Raw genomic sequence first — 17,531 nt, 5'->3', positions numbered from 1 at the left:
CCAGAGGAACATGGAAAGCTTGCTGAAGTCGGTCCCGCGCACCGTGGTCTTCCAGAACGACATCTTGGTTACAGGTCGGGACACCATCGAGCACTTGCAGAATCTGGAGGAGGTTCTTAGTCGGCTTAATCGTGTGGGGCTCAGGCTAAAACGCTCGAAGTGCATTTTCCTGGTGCCTGAAGTGGAGTTCCTGGGGAGAAGAATCGCGGCGGACGGCATCAGACCCACCGATTCGAAGACGGAAGCAATCAGGAACGCACCAAGCCCACAGAACGTGACGGAGCTGCGGTCATTTCTAGGACTCCTGAACTACTTTGGTAACTTCTTCCCGGGTCTTAGCACATTGTTAGAACCCCTTCACTCTTTACTGCGTAAAGGACATGAATGGGCATGGGGTAAAAGCCAAGAAAATGGCTTTGAGAAAGCTAGGAAACTGTTTGTTCAAACAAATTGCTTGTGTCTTACGATCCATGTAAGCGTTTGGTACTAGCATGTGATGTGTCGCTGTACGGGGTCGGGTGTGTATTGCAACAAGCTAATGAATTTGGGAAATTGCAACCGGTTGCTTATGTATCCAGAAGTCTGTCTAAGGCCGAGAGGGCCTACAGTATGATCGAAAAAGAAGCGTTCGCGTGTGTTTACGGGGTAAAGAAAATGTATTAATATCTGTTCGGGCTCAAATTTGAATTGGAAACCGACCATAAGCCGCTTATATTCCTCTTTTCTGAAAGCAAGGGGATAAATATGAATGCATCGGCCCGCATCCAGAGATGGGCGCTCACGTTGTCCGCATACAACTATGCCATCCGCTGCAAGCCAGGCACAGAAAACTGTACCAATGCTTTGCCATTGCCCACCACAGGGTGGAGATGCACAGCTCGCAGATTTAGTTATGGTAATGGAAGCATTCGAGAGTGAGCAATCATCTGTTATCGCCCGACAGATTAGAACCTGGACGAGCCAGGACCCCTTACTGTCCTTAGTAAAAAAAAACTGTGCTCTACGGGAGTTGGTCCAGTGTCCTGTTAGAGATGCAGGAAGAAATAAAGCCGTACCAGCAGCGCAAAGGTGAAATGTCAATACAGGCAGACTGCCTCCTCTGGAGTAATCGGGTAGTGGTGCCAAAAAGGGCAGGGACACCTTCCCCACAGCACTCACACAGGCATCGTAATGATGAAAGCGATAGCCAGATCCCACGTGTGGTGGCTCGGTATTGAGGCAGACTTAGAGCCCTGCATGCACAAATGTAATACATGTTCACAGTTAAGCAATGCACCCACGGAGGCGCCACTACATTTATGATCCTGGCCCTCCAAACCGTGGGTCCAGGGTCCATATCGACTATGCAGACCCATTCTTGGGAAAAATGTTCTTAGTGGTTGTAGATGCATACTCCAAATGGATTGAATGTGAGCTAATGTCGGCAAGCACATCTGCTGCCACCGTTGAAAGCCTACGGGCCATGTTTGCCATGCACAGCCTGCCGGATGTCCTTGTAAGTGACAATGGGCCATGCTTTACCAGTGCCGAGTTCAAGGAGTTCATGACCCGCAATGAGATCAAACATGTCACGTCTGCCCCATTTAAGTTAGCATCCAACGGTCAAGCAGAATGAGCAATTCAAACAAACAAGCAGAGCTTGAAAAGGGTAATTGAAAGCGCACTGCAGACTCGCTTATCCCGAGTCCTGCTCAGTTACGGCACAAGACCCCACTCGCTCACTGGGGTCCCTCCCGCTGAACTGCTCTTGAAAAGGGCACTTAAGACAAGGCTCTCATTAGTCCACCCTGATCTACATGAACAGGTAGAGAGCAGGCGGCTTCAACAGAATACATATCATGATCGTGCATATGTGTCACGTGAAATTGAGATAAATGATCCTGTATTTATGTTGACCTATGGGCAAGGTCCCAAGTGGATTGCTAGCATTGTTTTGGCCAAAGAGGAGAGTAGGATGTTTATGGTCAAACTCACAAATGGACTCACCTGCAGAAATCACTTGGAGCAAACCAAACTCAGGTTTACGGACAATCCAGAGCAACCCACAATAGACTCTATCTTTTTCGACCCTCCAACACACACACAAGTGGCAACCGACCCAGTGGTTGACCACGAAGCAGAACCCATCACCTGCAGTAGCCCAGCAGGACTCTCCACCCCCAGCAGGCCAGCTGCGCAGCAGCCCAGCGAGGGCCCAACAAACGACTCACCAAAACCAGCATTTGCACCGAGACGATCAACCAGGGAAAGAAAGACCCCAGATCGACTCACATTATAAATAGTTACACTATTGACTATGGGGGGGGGGGGCAGAGTGTTGTTATGTATGTAAACCTGTAAATACCATGTCTAACCACCAGAGGGCTTATCCCCTGGAGCCCCAAGGGATCCCACAATCCCTTGGGAGCACCTGTATATAAGGAGGCCTCACAGGCTGGAGAGGCACTCAGAGATCTGTAATAAAGGACCAAGGTCACACCTTACTTTGAGCTTGCAGTATTTAGACTGACTCTTTATTCAAGACACAACAATGACTTTGTCAGGTTGTTGCTTGATTGGTTTGTGGCACATGTTCATTTGTCATATCCAAATCTGATGCCAAGGTTGAAGCCGAGTGGTTCGTCTGGTTTTATTCTTGTACTTCTTTGTAGGCCATGTCAGAGGGCAGTTAAGAGTCAACCACATTACTGTGGGTGGAATCACATGTAGGCCAGACCAGGTAAGGATGGCAGACTTTCTTCCCTGAAGGACATTAGTGATCCAGTTGGGTTTTTACGACAATCCGATACCTTCATAGTCATTACTAATGATACTAGCTTTTATTCCAGATTTTTTTTTGCATGAACTCTGGATTACTAGTCCAGTACCATAACTACTACACTACTATATCTGTTTATGTTGATATTGTGTCAGCTGGGCTTGGTTGGTCTCACTTTCCGAGTCAAACGGTTGTGTGTTGAAGTCCAGTTTCAGGACTTGATCTAGGCTGAAGCTACAGCCAAGCACTGAAGGCAAGGTTCTTTGAATGAGGTGTTAAAATGAGACACTTGTATGCCTGTGCCAATAGTTCAGGTGAATGTTTAAAGTTCTCATTCGAGGTGCTAGAAAATAGCTGCTAGCTTTGCCAACACAACAGTCACTGCACTTGAAATTCATTTATTGTTTGCAAAGTGCTTCAAGTCATTTTTGAAAATGATGAAATATGCTTCATAAATGAAAGTCTTTTTTATTTACGGTCATATTTTCCGCATTGTTGGTAATATTTCTAATCATCATTCTTATTGTTTGACTAAACCATTTCACATTTATTTGGCCTACGAGCTTAAATAATACATAACATTTAAGAGAAAATTAGTATTTATTTGTGGTGTAACATTACTGTTTCTGCGCAACTTGCAGCATAGAAAAGTGGCATATTAAATGTAACAAATTCAATGATAGTTCCCCTTCATTGGCAGAAAAAAAAAGCTGCTGGCAGTCTTGTTTGTACCATTTGAGCCAGATGGAAAATCAACAACCAAATCTGGCTCGTAGGAATCAAAGCCATATTTCAGCATTTGGAAGCTGCTGTAAATAGAGGGGAGTGGTAATAATATCATAAGGTTTGCTGGTTGGAGTTTTCTCTATTTAGCAACATAAAAACAGATCTAATACAAGAGAGTCATTTATCTTTTCACATCACCATTTATTTTACCATTTGCAGCACTCTGTGAACATACTACTCTGATTATAACAAATATCCATCCATTTATTTCTCTTTCCTTCATTTCATCTTTTTCTTATTTCACTGTTTCAGTGTACGGCACTACTGAACTGAATTCTTTCTCCGTGAATGATTATCCTTTCTTTAATTTTCTTTATACTATCAGTTAGTTGCTAGGTTTCATCCCAATTTCTCTTTTTTCTATTTATTTCTTTTATGCTTCTCTCACATATGTTAGTTTTTAGTGTTTTTTCTGGTAGATGCTTTATTCTTATTCTTCTGTTGCCTTTCTGCCCTGCCGAGCATAATTTTTTAATTCTCTCTACGTACTCGTAGTGTGAGCTTGTGTTTTAATGCGATTTTTTCCCAATTTGATGTTTTAACACTTAAGTTATTTTTCATGTTTTCATCTGTTGACTTTTTTGAAACGCTTTCCACTCAGTAATCTTCAGTACACACTCCTGTTCTGATAAATGAATCAAAGCAAGAGCATTGGACTTAAGCTAAAATCCAAACTGAGGCAAAGCCACTTTCTTACAAAAACTTGTAAACAGCAAAATCATTAAGGGAGTTTTTAAAATCATAATATAGTGGTATAGAGGATGAAATGAAGGCTTGTTTTTTTAACCCATTGTAGTATCCTGATGAGCACTTCTGGTACTTCCCTGAACTAGGAACATTAGGAACAGGAGTAGACCATCCAGCCCCTCGGGCCAGTTCCAACATTCAATTAGATCATGGCTGATCTGCATCTCAACTCCATATTCCTGCCTTTGCTCCATATCGCTTGATATCCTTACCGAACTAAACAATCTATCTGCTGCCTGCTGCTGCGTTTTGGCTCTTTAAGCCACCCGAGTAGCTTCCCCTGAAGCTGTCGTCGGAGATGGGGGTGGGGAGAAAGCCCAAGGGTGCTGAAGCAGTTCAATTTTTAATCATTAATGTTATTGACATAAAGAAATTAAAATTTTCAATACTTATTTTAAAATGCATGACATAAAGGGGTGAAATTGCCCTCTGACCAAAACGGGGCACACTCACCGTTTTCTTTGTTGATTTATCGCCCCAATAGTTGGGGCGGTGTATGGAGCGATTTTGCCCTCTTTTAAAATTTTTCTTCTGGTGGGGCGGTGCAGTCAGGCTGCGTCGGGGAGAAGTCGGTGGGGAGCGGGTGGAAGGGGGGGATAGATTCATGTGCGCACCGCGGACCGTGTCAGCACGACACGTATGGCATCAGCACGACGCGGACATTCACTTAAAGGGGAGGGCCGCTGCAAGCTCTGCATGAACTTTAGTGGTGCTGACTGGGCCACCAGGGAGGGTTTTGGCTGGGCCAGTGGCCCGGTACCCAAGAGGGGGTGCTGGGCTGCCTGTTGGTGGCCCGGCCGAACCAGTGGCCGCCATTGTCAGGCCAACTTCGGAGTTGGCCGACAATTAAAATAAATTTTAAATAAATGTGCCCTCCCCTTTACTAGTGGACGCACCGCCCAGCCACTAACAGCTTCCCGCCGGGAAAAGCTGTCGGGGGCACCAAGCGGCGGCCAATTTCCCTCAGGGTAATTTTCCTCACGGGGCGGAAAGGGGTCGCCGCCGGTCGGTAAGGGGTCGGCGCGCGGCCGAACGGGCAGGAACACGGGTGGAGCAGTAGCATGCACCACCACAAAAATGCACGAGGGCAATTTCTAAAATGTCAGCACCTCCACCCCGACTGAGTGTTCGTTGCTGACTGACCCGTTGGTAACGGCTCTTAAAAAAAGGGGCAATTTTGGCCCCAAAAACTTTAATATAAAGTTTAATACTTGACTTCCGGAAGTTTATCAAAAAAACAAGATGGTTAAAGAGATTTCACAAATTTCCTTGCTGGAGTCACCTAATAGCCAGAACCTGTAATGGCAAAATGACAAGATAGTTCACATAGGAAAATTGATTGGAAAATATCAGCATAGGAATTTACAGTGAGAAAATTGGACACAGAACTGTGAGCAAAAAACATAATAGCAAATAAAGTTTTAGGAAGGAAGTACATGCAGATGTAAAATGTTTAATATATAGAATGTATGCGTCAGATTTTGCTGTCGCAGGCCATCTAATGGCAGTGAGCCTAGCCCTTGCACATTTAGGTTTTTAAAGTTTTTGGATGGCAAGTCACTTAAATTGTGAGCTGATAACAGTGCAGCAAAGGAAAATGGACATTTGGGACCTGAATGAACAGGGAAAGCAACTGTGTATCTCCTTAACCAATCAGATTGAAGCATTGTGAGCATAACGCAAGCACTGAGGAGGAGGCTGAATTAGAGTGGATGCATTCAATGTCAAATCAGGTACTGAAAGAGAAATAAAGTGAGTGAAAGAAAGATTGGATTGAGAGAGAGAAAAAAAGACGGAAGAAAAATTTAAAAAAAATAATAATTTTAAATTTTACTTTTTTATAATGTTGCAGAATTTCCAATGTCCCGGGCCCATACAAAGTTTCTACACACCCGGGAAGACATCAGAAAAGCTGGTTTTCAGCATGTGCTGAAAACCGGCTTTTCCGATCTGTCAAGCTGGAGCTTGACAGATCGTAGCCAGATCGGGAGTGAGGACATTTGTATGGGCAAGATTGTGCTATTTACCCATATCTTGTCCAGCAAATGTCCTCAAAATTCTTGCACCTGCATAGGCACAAGTGTTTTAAAACACACTAAAACAATTGTAAAATAAAATTATAAACACATAGTTTATTGTTAAAACCCTCCCCACTACGGGAAGTTTATTTTTAACCATAATTAAAAAAACTTTTTTAAAAGAAAAAATCAGGAAAATATTTTATTTTTATAAGATACAATAACTTTAATTTCAATTAATTTTAAATATGTGTGGTCTGTTTTTTACTTTTTATTATTTTGTTTAATGCTTTTGTTCCCATTAATAGCACTGAGAACTCATAGTTACGCAAGTCTCAGTGCTATTAATGGGAACCTGTGAAATAATTAGCCGATTGGCTGAGCAGTCACACATGACTGCATCTTCTGTGTCGAGACCCTCTGCACGGGAGCGCGCTTCGCAGCATGGGAGGAAAAGGCCTCCCCATCGGAAATCAGAACGCCTCCTGGACCACCAGGTAAAATTCGTAAAAAATCTCCAGCGAGGAGGCAATTGCCCGAGGGAAGACGCCCAGAGGAATTTCTGGGCCAATATCTAGCAACAATTGCAACTTGAAAGATTGGGCCCAAGTTTCCATATGATTCGCACCTGATTTTTAGGAGCAACTGGTGGAGAACGGACTATTTTAGAAATCGCAATTCTCCACATATTTTTTTCTGCAGTTCTAGTCAGGTAGAACAGTTCTAGTTTAGAACAGAATTTTTTCTTCAAAAGGGGGCGTGTCCGGCCACTGACGCCTGATTTGAAAGTTTCCACAGTGAAAATGTACTCCAAATTAAAGTAGAATGGAGCCAGTGAAGATTTTTGTAGAACTGAAAAAACCTGTTCTACACATTAAAAAATCAGGCGCAGGTTACAAATTAGGCGTCCAGAACGAGGTGGGGGGGAGGGGGGGAGGGAACTCATTAAATTCGACAATAAATCCTTATTTATACTTCTACAAATATTATACAAATAAATCCAACCTGAATAAACATTTATAAGCCAAGAAAAGATTAAATAAACCATCTTCCTACCTGTGTGAAAGTGCTTCAGCCAGGGAGAATTCTGCAGCCGTTCGTGCCGCTGAGCGGGAGGGGGAGAGAGAGAGAGAGAGAGAGAGAGGGAGGGAGAGAGAGAGAGGGGGGGGGGGAGGGAGGGAGAGAGGGGGGGGGGAGGGAGGGAGAGAGAGAGAGGGGGAGGGAGGGAGAGAGAGAGAGAGAGGGGGAGGGAGGGAGAGAGAGAGAGAGAGGGAGGGAGGGAGAGAGAGAGAGGGGGAGGGAGGGAGAGAGAGAGAGGGGGAGGGAGGGAGAGAGAGAGAGGGGGAGGGAGGGAGAGAGAGAGAGGGGGAGGGAGGGAGAGAGAGAGAGGGGGAGGGAGGGAGAGAGAGAGGGAGAGGGAGGGAGAGGGAAGGAGAGAGAGAGAGAGAGGGGGGGAGGGAGAGAGAGGGGGAGGGAGGGAGGGAGAGAGAGAGAGAGGGGGAGGGAGGGAGAGAGAGAGAGGGGGAGGGAGGGAGAGAGAGAGAGGGGGAGGGAGGGAGAGAGAGAGAGGGGGAGGGAGGGAGGGAGAGAGAGAGAGCGGGGGGGGAGAGAGAGAGGGGGGGGAGAGAGAGGGGGGGGGTGGGGAAGGCAGAGGTCAGGTCGGATCGGATCCAGTCCGGGAGTCGGGAGTCGGGTCCAGTGGGGGTGGGGGGGGCGGGTCGGGTCGGGGAACAGGAGCACGGGTCGGGTCGGGTCAGTCGGGGGGGGGGGGTGGGGAGCGGGTGTCGGGTGTTGGGTCGGGGCGGGGGAGGTGGGAGTGGGTGTCGGGTCTGATCGGCGGGGGGGGGGAGCGGGTGTCGGGTCGGGTCGGGTCTGGTCGGCGGGGGCGGGGGGGGAGCGGGTGTCGGGTCTTGTCGGGGGCGGGGAGCAGGAGCTGGCCGTGGGAGGAGCCTCATTCACGCAGCCCCAGTGAGGCCATTCAGCCAGGGCTAGGGGCTGCGTGCTTCGGGCCCCTCCCACACAGTTCGGCGCCTGGAGCTACTGCACTTGCGTGCCGACTGTAGCGTGCATGTGCAGAGGTCCCGGCACTGTTTTCAGCGCAGGGACCTGGCTCCGCCCCCCCCACAGCTCGTACTGGCTGCGCCGAGAGCCAGAGGACCTGTAAGTAGGTGGAGAATACCGAGGATTTTTTTAGGCGCCCGGAGGGGCGCCCGTTTTTTTTCTTGTGGAAACTTGGGCCCAATGAAACTACATGCTTGTAGTGGTTAATATACAGTGCCAGCGAGGTTATTTGGCAGAAATTATCACATCACTTCGTGAAAAAGGTACTTGGACTGGAATGGTCAAGACTTATTTTTCTGTGGTGAGTTTAATTTTTATCTACCATGCCAATACAGCAACTATACGATGTTCGATACTTCTCGAAGGTGAGCCAAACCCCAAGATGCAGTTTTCACTAAACAGGAAACGTAGAAATTTGCTGTAACTCAAATGTCAATACCATTTTCCCTAATTTATCTTCTAATTCATGTAAAATAAATCACAGTTTCTGAGAAAATAAAGGGGACAAAATTGCTCCTTTTTAAAGCTCCGTTACCGATCTCCCAGGAAATTGTCCGGGAATTTGCGGAGGCGCTGCCATGGCAGCATGTGCCCAGGCCGCACGCAACTGGCGATGATGTCATCACCGTGCTCGGCGGCCCCTCACAGTCCCGTGCAGACCCCTTACTGCCCCGCGGGCCACGTGGCTGCCGCGGCCGGATGGCAACGGCAGCTTTATGGGTCACGAAGTTGGCGACATCCGCTCTCGGGGCACTAGATAAAGGAGAGGGGGCCGGTGTCCCAGGCCGCCAGCTTTTTTGCATTGTCAACTCTTGGGTCAGCTCCACGATGGCAGCCCTAGCATGGTCCGGGCCACCATCATGTATCCCAGCACTCCGTTTTGGGTGCCGGGCTGCAGGCCTGGTTTACTGCTGCCCTGGTGGCCTAGTTAAGGTAAGGGAAGTGGCATTGAAGTGCATCAGTGCCATGCAAAGCATCTGTGTAGTGCTTCCCTCACCAACCCAGTAGCGCCTAGGTAACCATCCCCAAAGGAAGTGGAGCGCACGAGATTGCCCTCTGCTTCCTTTGAGGGGTGGTAAGCTCAATTCAGCAGCGGGGGCGGGACTTTTGCTCCCAGTCAGGGCACAGGTCAATTTCGCCTCAAATTGTTAAATTTACATTTGCAAAGCGCTTCTGATAACATAAAAGAATGGCACAGAGTGTGAAAATTCAATTGAATATATTACAGGCATGTTTGCTTATCTTGTGGCAAAAGCCCTGGAATCAAATGCACCTGTATAATATGCAAAGAGTCTTAAAATTATATAGTGTATCTTAAACTCTGTAACTTGGCATTAGTTTAGGTGGGTCATACAATGTTTCAGCATAGGAAGAGGCCATTTGACCCATCAACAATGTACCTTTGGTTTTCTCAAATTTGCACCTCATCCTAGCGCAGGGGCCATGCTAATCATTTCTGTATCGATCCAAATTTAGTGTATCTGCATTTCTACAGGAGCCACCTGATAAAACCTCACGCTCATCCTCGCTCCCCATTCTATTTAACATTCCTCTTTTTTTTCAAAAGTAAGTTATATACTCTGCTTCATCTCTGGTTTGTGATAGGCAATTCCAAATTCTAATTGTGCTCTGTATAAAGGCATTTTTTTCTAAGTTTCCCTTTAATTCTTTTTGTGTGCTCTTGCCCTACGACCTATTACTATTTATCCAATCACAACCCTTCATAATGAGGTCATTACCTAACCTTCTCAGTCTGAGTGAACAAAACCCCAGCTTCTCAAGTCTTCCTTCAGAACTATAACCTTGTATCCTGGTAACATCCTGGTGAATCTACGCTACACCTTTTCCTTTGCCTTTATATCCTTCCGATACTGCAGTTCCAAGAAACTGCATGTAATACTCCAACTGTGGGCTATCTCGAGTCTTGGGTTGCGTAACTTAGATTGTGAACATAGACCTGGAGGTCACATGAATTAAATTATTAAAACATCTGAAGGAAGATGAATTTAGATGGATTTTTTGGACCCCGGTGTAATAAATATGTGGAATAACCTCCCGTCTGAAGCAAGTAATACTGTAACAATTAAAGCTGCATGAATATCTAATAGTAATGAGGTTGAGGGTTAGGCAAGTACGACTAGAAATGATCTAATACTGCAAGATTGTTGATCTGCTGGGACTGTAAAAATGGCATGGCAAGAAAGATTGATCAAGGAACAATGTAAGATGCCATGTCAGATTAAATATTCCAGTCCCAGTCAAGTTTAAATAGGAATGGATGGAAAGATTGCAAAGTTGGCCAAACGTACAGTGTCCTTATGGGACTCCCTGCAAGCATGGTTCCTCACTTAGTGTATGCAATCCTGTAATTTAACACTTTAGAGTTTTTAACTGGAACAAATTGACATAAATTGACTTTTTTAATTCATTCTTGAGTTTGGCCATCACTGGCATCCCTTTTATTTCCTATCCCTAGTTGCCCTAAGTTCTTTTCATTCATTCCTGGGACGTGGGCGTCGCTGGCAAGGACAGCATTTATTGCCCATCCCTAATTGCCTTGAGAAGGTGGTGGTGATCCGCCTTCTTGAACCACTGCAGTCCTTGTGGTGAAGGTACTCCCACAGCGCTGTTAGGGAGGGAGTTCCAGGATTTTGACCCAATGACGATGATTTCCAAGCAATATATTTCCAAGCTAGAATGGTAGCAAGTTTTACCATACACAAGGGCAGCAGGTTTCCTTAACTAAACAACATTAAAGAAAGAAAGACTTGCATTTATATGTCGCCTTTCATGACCACTGGATGTCTCAAAGTGCTTTACAGCCAATTAAGTACTTTTGGAGTGTAGGCAATGTTGTAATGTGGGAAATGCAGCAGCCAATTTGTGCACAGCAAGCTCCCACAAACAGCAATGTGATAAAGACTAGATAACCTGTTTTTTTTGTTATGTTGATTGAGGGATAAATATTGGCCAGGACACAGGGGATAACTCCTCTGTTCTTCTTCGAAATAGTGCCATGGGATCTTTTATGTCCACCTCAGAGAGCAGACGGGGCCTCAGTTTAACATCTCATCCGAAAGACGGCACCTCCGACAGTGCAGCGCTCCCTCAGCACTGCACTGGAGTGTCAGCCTAAATTTATGTGTTCAAGTCCCTGGAGTGGAACTTCACCCCACAACTTTCTGACTCAGAGGAGAGTGTGCTGCCTATTGAGCTACACAGCCAGTAATTCACAGAATTAATGAACTAGTTGGGTTTTTACAATATATGAGTGCAATATGTCAAGAATTAATGGAAGTATATCAATATTTTAGTCAATTATCTCTCCCTGCCCTCGAGTTAGTGGTCAAGAAATTAGTTCTAGAACTGGGCATAGGGAGCAATCCCTGCGCTTGAGTGGGTAAGCCCACCCAATATTGGGCCTTGTGCCTCATTATGCCTGCTGAGCATCTCCAGGGAACTTGCCGGCAAAGATGATTTGAATTTTCTGTATTCAGAGCAGCCCAATTTTACAAAAGGAGCCTCAAACCAACATTTGGGCACCCATTGTACTGCCATGCATTGCAGTTTTGCTTCTCTGTATTATGGAGCACTGAGGTCACAGGCCTTTTATGCAGCGTTGTCATCTTGTGATCCTGAATTGTCTGCGCACTTATGTGCCAGGCTCGTTAAAAACCAATTTTTATTTAAATTAAGGAATGTCATATATTGCACTGATAGCATCTGTGTCCCAGTGCCTTTATAAAACAGGCACTGCATGGGACACCTCTTCTCTTCCTTTGTATCCTCGTTGCTGAAATTGTATTGTTGGTTTGCTGATATTTATGTAGCTGTTTGTCATTCACTGCTTCTGTGCTACATTACTGTTGTAAGAGAAAGGAAGTTTGTGGAAATAATTTGGAGTTTTATTGACAGCATCTTAAAGCTGCACTGCATCTGTTATCTGTGCCTGTTTCTCCAAGGAATGCTCATTGTGTACTGCTATAGCCATATCTCTCTCTTTACAGATTGTGGCAGTGGAGGAAGATCATATGTGCAGTTGTACCTTTGGTGATCAATAAACAGTAGTCCAAATTCCACTAGTCATGTATTCAGGCATGCACTTGGATTCATACCTGGATATATCAGGTGAAATCAGTATTTCTCACCAACTACCTTAATCTGTCTCATAGCGAAAGAAAACAGTAGACTATGGCTGATCCCAAATTTAATTCACCTTAACTGTGTGAATTTTAACCCAGTGCTTCCTCTTTGTAACAGTGCTGGTGAAAATTGCTACCACATGGAGTAGTTGAGGCAAATATCTTGGATGCCTTTAAAGGGAAGCTGAATAAGTGCATGAGGGAGAAAGGAATAGAAGGATATGTAGATAGAGTTAGATGAAATAGAGTGGGAGGAGGATCATGTGTAGCATAAACATCGGCACAGACCAGTTGGGCTGAACGGTCTGTTTTTGTGCTGTGTATTCTATGTAATTCTATGTCAACTCAGTGCAGTGCAGGTGCATGCAGCACCAAAGAACAGTGGACCCAATGCTGCCGTGCATGGACTGCATCATTGGCCTGATTATGTTATGATAAATATCCTCTTGTTCATTTTATACAAATTCAGTGAAGCCTACGTAAGTCAGAGCAAGCAATATTGGTACTACAGCTTGTCGGTATAGTCATTACTGCTGACATACTGGAATCAGTGTGGTCCGAGTCCTCAGCATTCAAAAGTAAAGCATATTTACTAGTGTGTGACTGATGGCGCCACATAGTTTGCGGGAAGTGATTCTCTAAGGACTGCTCAACCACGTAATTCATTGCAATTCATCTTGTGACCTATGATCTTGAAGGATTCATCCCAGTATCAGCATCTGGCAGCTGTTTTAATGAATGAGATGTGATACATGGCCCTGTGTGTCATATATTATCCATGGAGCTTTTATTTACTGTATAGCAATAGTCAATGTAGACAGCCAATGCACTCTTTTCAACTGTTTTAAATTTATTTTTTGGTGGATTTTGCATTAAAGTTGACAGGTGGCAGTGCTGGGAAATGGAAGAATATTTCACTTTGAAATCATGGGCTGAATTTTCATGGAGACGGCGGATTGGGAGTGGAGGTGCTCCAATGCAGACAAGAAATCCCGGAGAACGGGTTTCCTACAGGCAGGGCCTGATTTGCACCTGAAGCCTTGGTTTCCCACCCACAGCCAGGCAGATTGAGAGGCAGGCTGGCTGGCCGCAGGTGGGTCGGTCTGTAGCACTAGGCCGCACGGAGGAGGGAGGGAGGGAGGGATCGCATGGGGGCTGGTGCCGGCAGTCGAGGGACCGGGGGGGGGGGTGGCGGGGGTATTGGTAGAGGGAAGATGATCGCGCCTGTTGGGGGCGGGGGGTGGAAAGGGAGGAGGAAGAAGAAAAGATTGCGACTATTGAAGGATCGGGGGAGGGGGGAGAGGAAAGTAGATCGTGGCCATCGAAGGACCAGGGTGGTGGGAGGAAGATTGAGGCCAGCCACCGGAGGATCATGGCCAGCCTGAGGACCATCGTTGTGGGGAGGGAAGGAAGAAAACTTTGGGACGGCCATCAGAGGTATGTGGCTGACCTCAAGCTGACCGTGGGGGGTCTGGGAAAGTGATCAGCAGTCTCGTGAGGAGGTCCCTGATTGCAGGGGGTGTGTTAGGTAGGGACCCTGGATCCAGGAGGTAGGTATAAAGGCACTTTCCTCCTGGATGCAGCAGTCCCTGTCTTGCTGTAACTGCCGGGTTTCACGAATTGTGTGAAACCTGTCCACATGCAGTTAAAAACAGAATGGTGGCTAAAAAAGAGGCTTCCAGCCTCATTATAATATTTAAATTGACATCCCACTCCTTGGAAACGGGTTGGTCGCTCCCCATCTCCCCGGTCCTACGCCCTCTAAAGTTGTAAGTGGGCGGGTTGGAAGCGGGATCAGGTCGGGAATTCCATTTTTAACGATTTAACGACCCCCACGCTCCAAACTCTCCTATTGTTTTTAGGTTCAAATTCCCCCCCCCCCCCCCCCCCCCAAATGTCACCATCAATGTTAGATGGCAGCATGACTTTGAAGCAGAGTTAAATCCTTGCACTCTCTTCACCAACAGTTTGGGAAGATTTTCTGTTTACTATTTGTCGCAAATTATAAAAGCAACTGTAAATAAAACATGGATAGTTTTGCCACAGATAGTAAATAAATAAAATCCGCCCAGCCCATATATATATGTATATATATATATCTTAATTCTAAACTTGGAGAGCATTACCTACCTGCCAATGCAGCATTTCAATTTCTCACCAGCCACCCTTGTGGTTTTACTAAGAAAGACTGCCAGTTTTGCTCAAATTAGTACCTGAATTATGGGCCGTTGTACTGTTGGGGATTTGTGCCCACTCAGAGCTGCATTAAGACTGACCAAGTTCATTTCCTTTAGTTCCTTTTATACCAAGCAGAACGATAGAAAGTGTGAGCCAGACTTTGCACCCATAAGTTTGGGATAGATTTAAAGTCAAGTCCCAGAAGTGTAAAATCAGTGTTCCAGCCAATTTCTTGTGTTGCATTTTTCATAATTGGATGCCTAACAGTTCTGTGTTTTTTTCGCATTTATCCACAAGACCACATAAAGAACACTACAGGATTTGAAAATAGCAAATTAATTTTCCCTAGATCTGGTTGATATGCTTTGGAATTGTTTGAAGAATTTGGATTTATAGTATTTGCTCTAGTTAGTAACTAATAAGGAATTAAAGTGACCCGTTGAACAATGCACAATAATTGCTGATAACAAATGTACTGTTGGTTATGAATTGGAACTGACACTAGGTGATTACAGCATGGAGCATACAAGTGATAAGGATTCAACGGAGCTGCCAAATGGCCCAAGAAATTGTCCAGACATGTGAAACCTGCAGCGTGCATGGGATATTGTGCAGCATTCTGACTCTACCTTCACCCAGATGGTGGTGGAAGTCTTGAACGCAATGCCTGAAAGGGTGGTAGAGGCAGAAACCCACACCACATTTAATAAGTACTTGGATGTGCACTTGAAGTGCCGTAACCTACAAGGCTATGGACCAAGAGCTGGAAAGTCGGATTAGGCTGGATAGCTCTTTGTCGGCCGGCGCAGACACAATGGACCGAAATGGCCGCCTTCCATGCTGTAAATTTCTATGATTGTATGATTCTACCATCCCTTTAATGCTCTAAGAGAAGTGGTGGTGCTTGATTTAGCTCTCAGCTTCCCTCTTGGAGCACTAAACCGGAAGTTCCCGTCAGAATCAATTGTGCAGCGCCCGGCAATTCTTTTGTGCACCCACAAAAGTTATCACCCCCAAATGGGGCGCTACGCAATTTCTTGTCCGTCATATATTATATGAAAAATCATGAAACTTTTATCATAATGGAAAAATTTGATATTCCACAAATATCGTTCAACAGCAATTATGACTCAGTACGCATAATTTTTTCAGAGGTTTTTAACAGTAATATTCCAGCGTAACAAGAAGGTTTCATCAGTTCAGTGATTTCAATGGATTGCCAACTCTGGAGTTCAACAGCGCAGTGTGCGGAGGAGCAGGGAATGACTGATAGATTTCTGCGTTTAACTGCGCAAGTGTGGATGCTAGAAGTTGCTGTCAATTTCACAGTTGTAATCGCTGACACTTTCGCCATCATTACAACCGCAGATAAATTACAACCCATATGTGATTTGCATGGTGCTTCCAATTAGTTACTAAATTAATGGACTACTGAACTGACATTAAAGTTGGGAATTCGATAAATGATCAAACTTTGAAAGTTTCAAGAAGCGTTTTTTTGTACTTTGAAGATTAGCAAAAGATTCTGTTCCTAATATCCTTCAAATAAAGTGAACATCTGTCAAGAGTTTTGTGAAATCCTGATTTTTTTTTTGTTGCAGTAAAATGTTATACTTAGGTAGATTTTCCTTGGTAAATCTATTTGTTGTAATTAGTAAGTTACATCTAGACAGTCACTGGGATGTAGAGGTTTAACTCCTCCTTGGGGTTTTAAACCCTGTCACTTTAGCTAAACCCAGGATACTTTAGTTTCTAATATTGCTTCTATATATTTATACAAATATTTACTTTACATGCATCATAGGGCACATTTTCAAATGTTTTACTGCTATTCCTGCAGTTACAATTGCATTGTGCTTCATTTAGGTATAATTTTCTCCAACCACTTGATGAAGGCTTGTTCTAAGCCATTATTCCGCAGATCTTGTACAATTGAAAGCCTTTGTATATTCTGTGACTTGCAATTGATTTTGCACTATTGCTATTTTTTTGAGGAACATCTGAATTTTGCTGTTACTTATAGACTTCAAATATATTTGGAAAATTCATGAAAAAGGAGAGAAAAAGTATACCTGATATAAACTGAAGGCTATGGGAGGAAGACTGTAACCCTCATAGGAAGCTTTGACAGAAAAATAGCATTTCATAGTGTTTGAATTCTGAGACTTACACAGGTAGCATAGTGAGCTCGGTTATACTTTAAATTATGATTTGTAGCAAATGTAGTAAAATTTACATTTATATCCCTTATTACATCCCTTATTTTTAGGTAAATTAAGATCGTAGCATTAAGCACAAAAGCAAAAATAGGCACACCACTCTGCCCATGGATGCCCTTTTCCCGGGTATGCGCTGGATCAGTCATGATGATTCTTGAACGATCATAAGTTCTGGGTTTTCGAGCATGCGCTTTGCAGAGGAAAACCTGGCACTTGTACGGCCATTACGGGCGCATACATGCCTGGAGGGTCCACAAATTACAGGCCATTGTATAAAAATTTGCAGGGCTATGAGGAAAGTGCATGGGAGTGGGTCTAATTGGATAGCTCTTTCAAAGAGCCGGCAAGGCATGATGGGCTGAATGGCCTCCTTCTGTGCTATATCATTCTATGATCTTGTGTGTAAGGATTGCAAATTTAGGCAAAGTAAAAACAATTTTTTCAGAAAACTACACAACAGTGTTTTTGCTAAAGTTTATTGGTTTTAATTATGATGCAGTTCAATTAGCACATGCATTAGGTTCTTAGCGATTTTTGTCTGGTCTCAATGTTTCAATAAAAAATCAATTCATTATAATTCAGTGCACTGAATCAATCAGAATGTTCAAAAATAAGGTCATCA

At 44.6% G+C, this 17,531-nt stretch overlaps 1 protein-coding gene and 1 non-coding gene across 7 annotated transcripts in view; one reads left to right on the top strand and one right to left on the bottom strand.

Moving 5' to 3' along the window:
- LOC139264555 (contactin-associated protein-like 2) overlaps positions 1-17,531 on the top strand; it is a 2,534,539-nt gene that overhangs the window by 1,100,658 nt on the left and 1,416,350 nt on the right. The window lies entirely within an intron of this gene.
- LOC139264955 (U6 spliceosomal RNA) lies at positions 9,761-9,865 on the bottom strand. Its single transcript, XR_011593436.1, has one exon. It is a non-coding gene; the product is annotated as a U6 spliceosomal RNA (small nuclear RNA).

Source organism: Pristiophorus japonicus, chromosome 5, assembly GCF_044704955.1.
Source record: "Pristiophorus japonicus isolate sPriJap1 chromosome 5, sPriJap1.hap1, whole genome shotgun sequence".
Lineage (NCBI taxonomy): Eukaryota > Metazoa > Chordata > Chondrichthyes > Pristiophoridae > Pristiophorus > Pristiophorus japonicus.
Note: the sequence above shows the minus strand (reverse complement) of the source record. Positions and strands in the feature narration are given on the sequence as shown.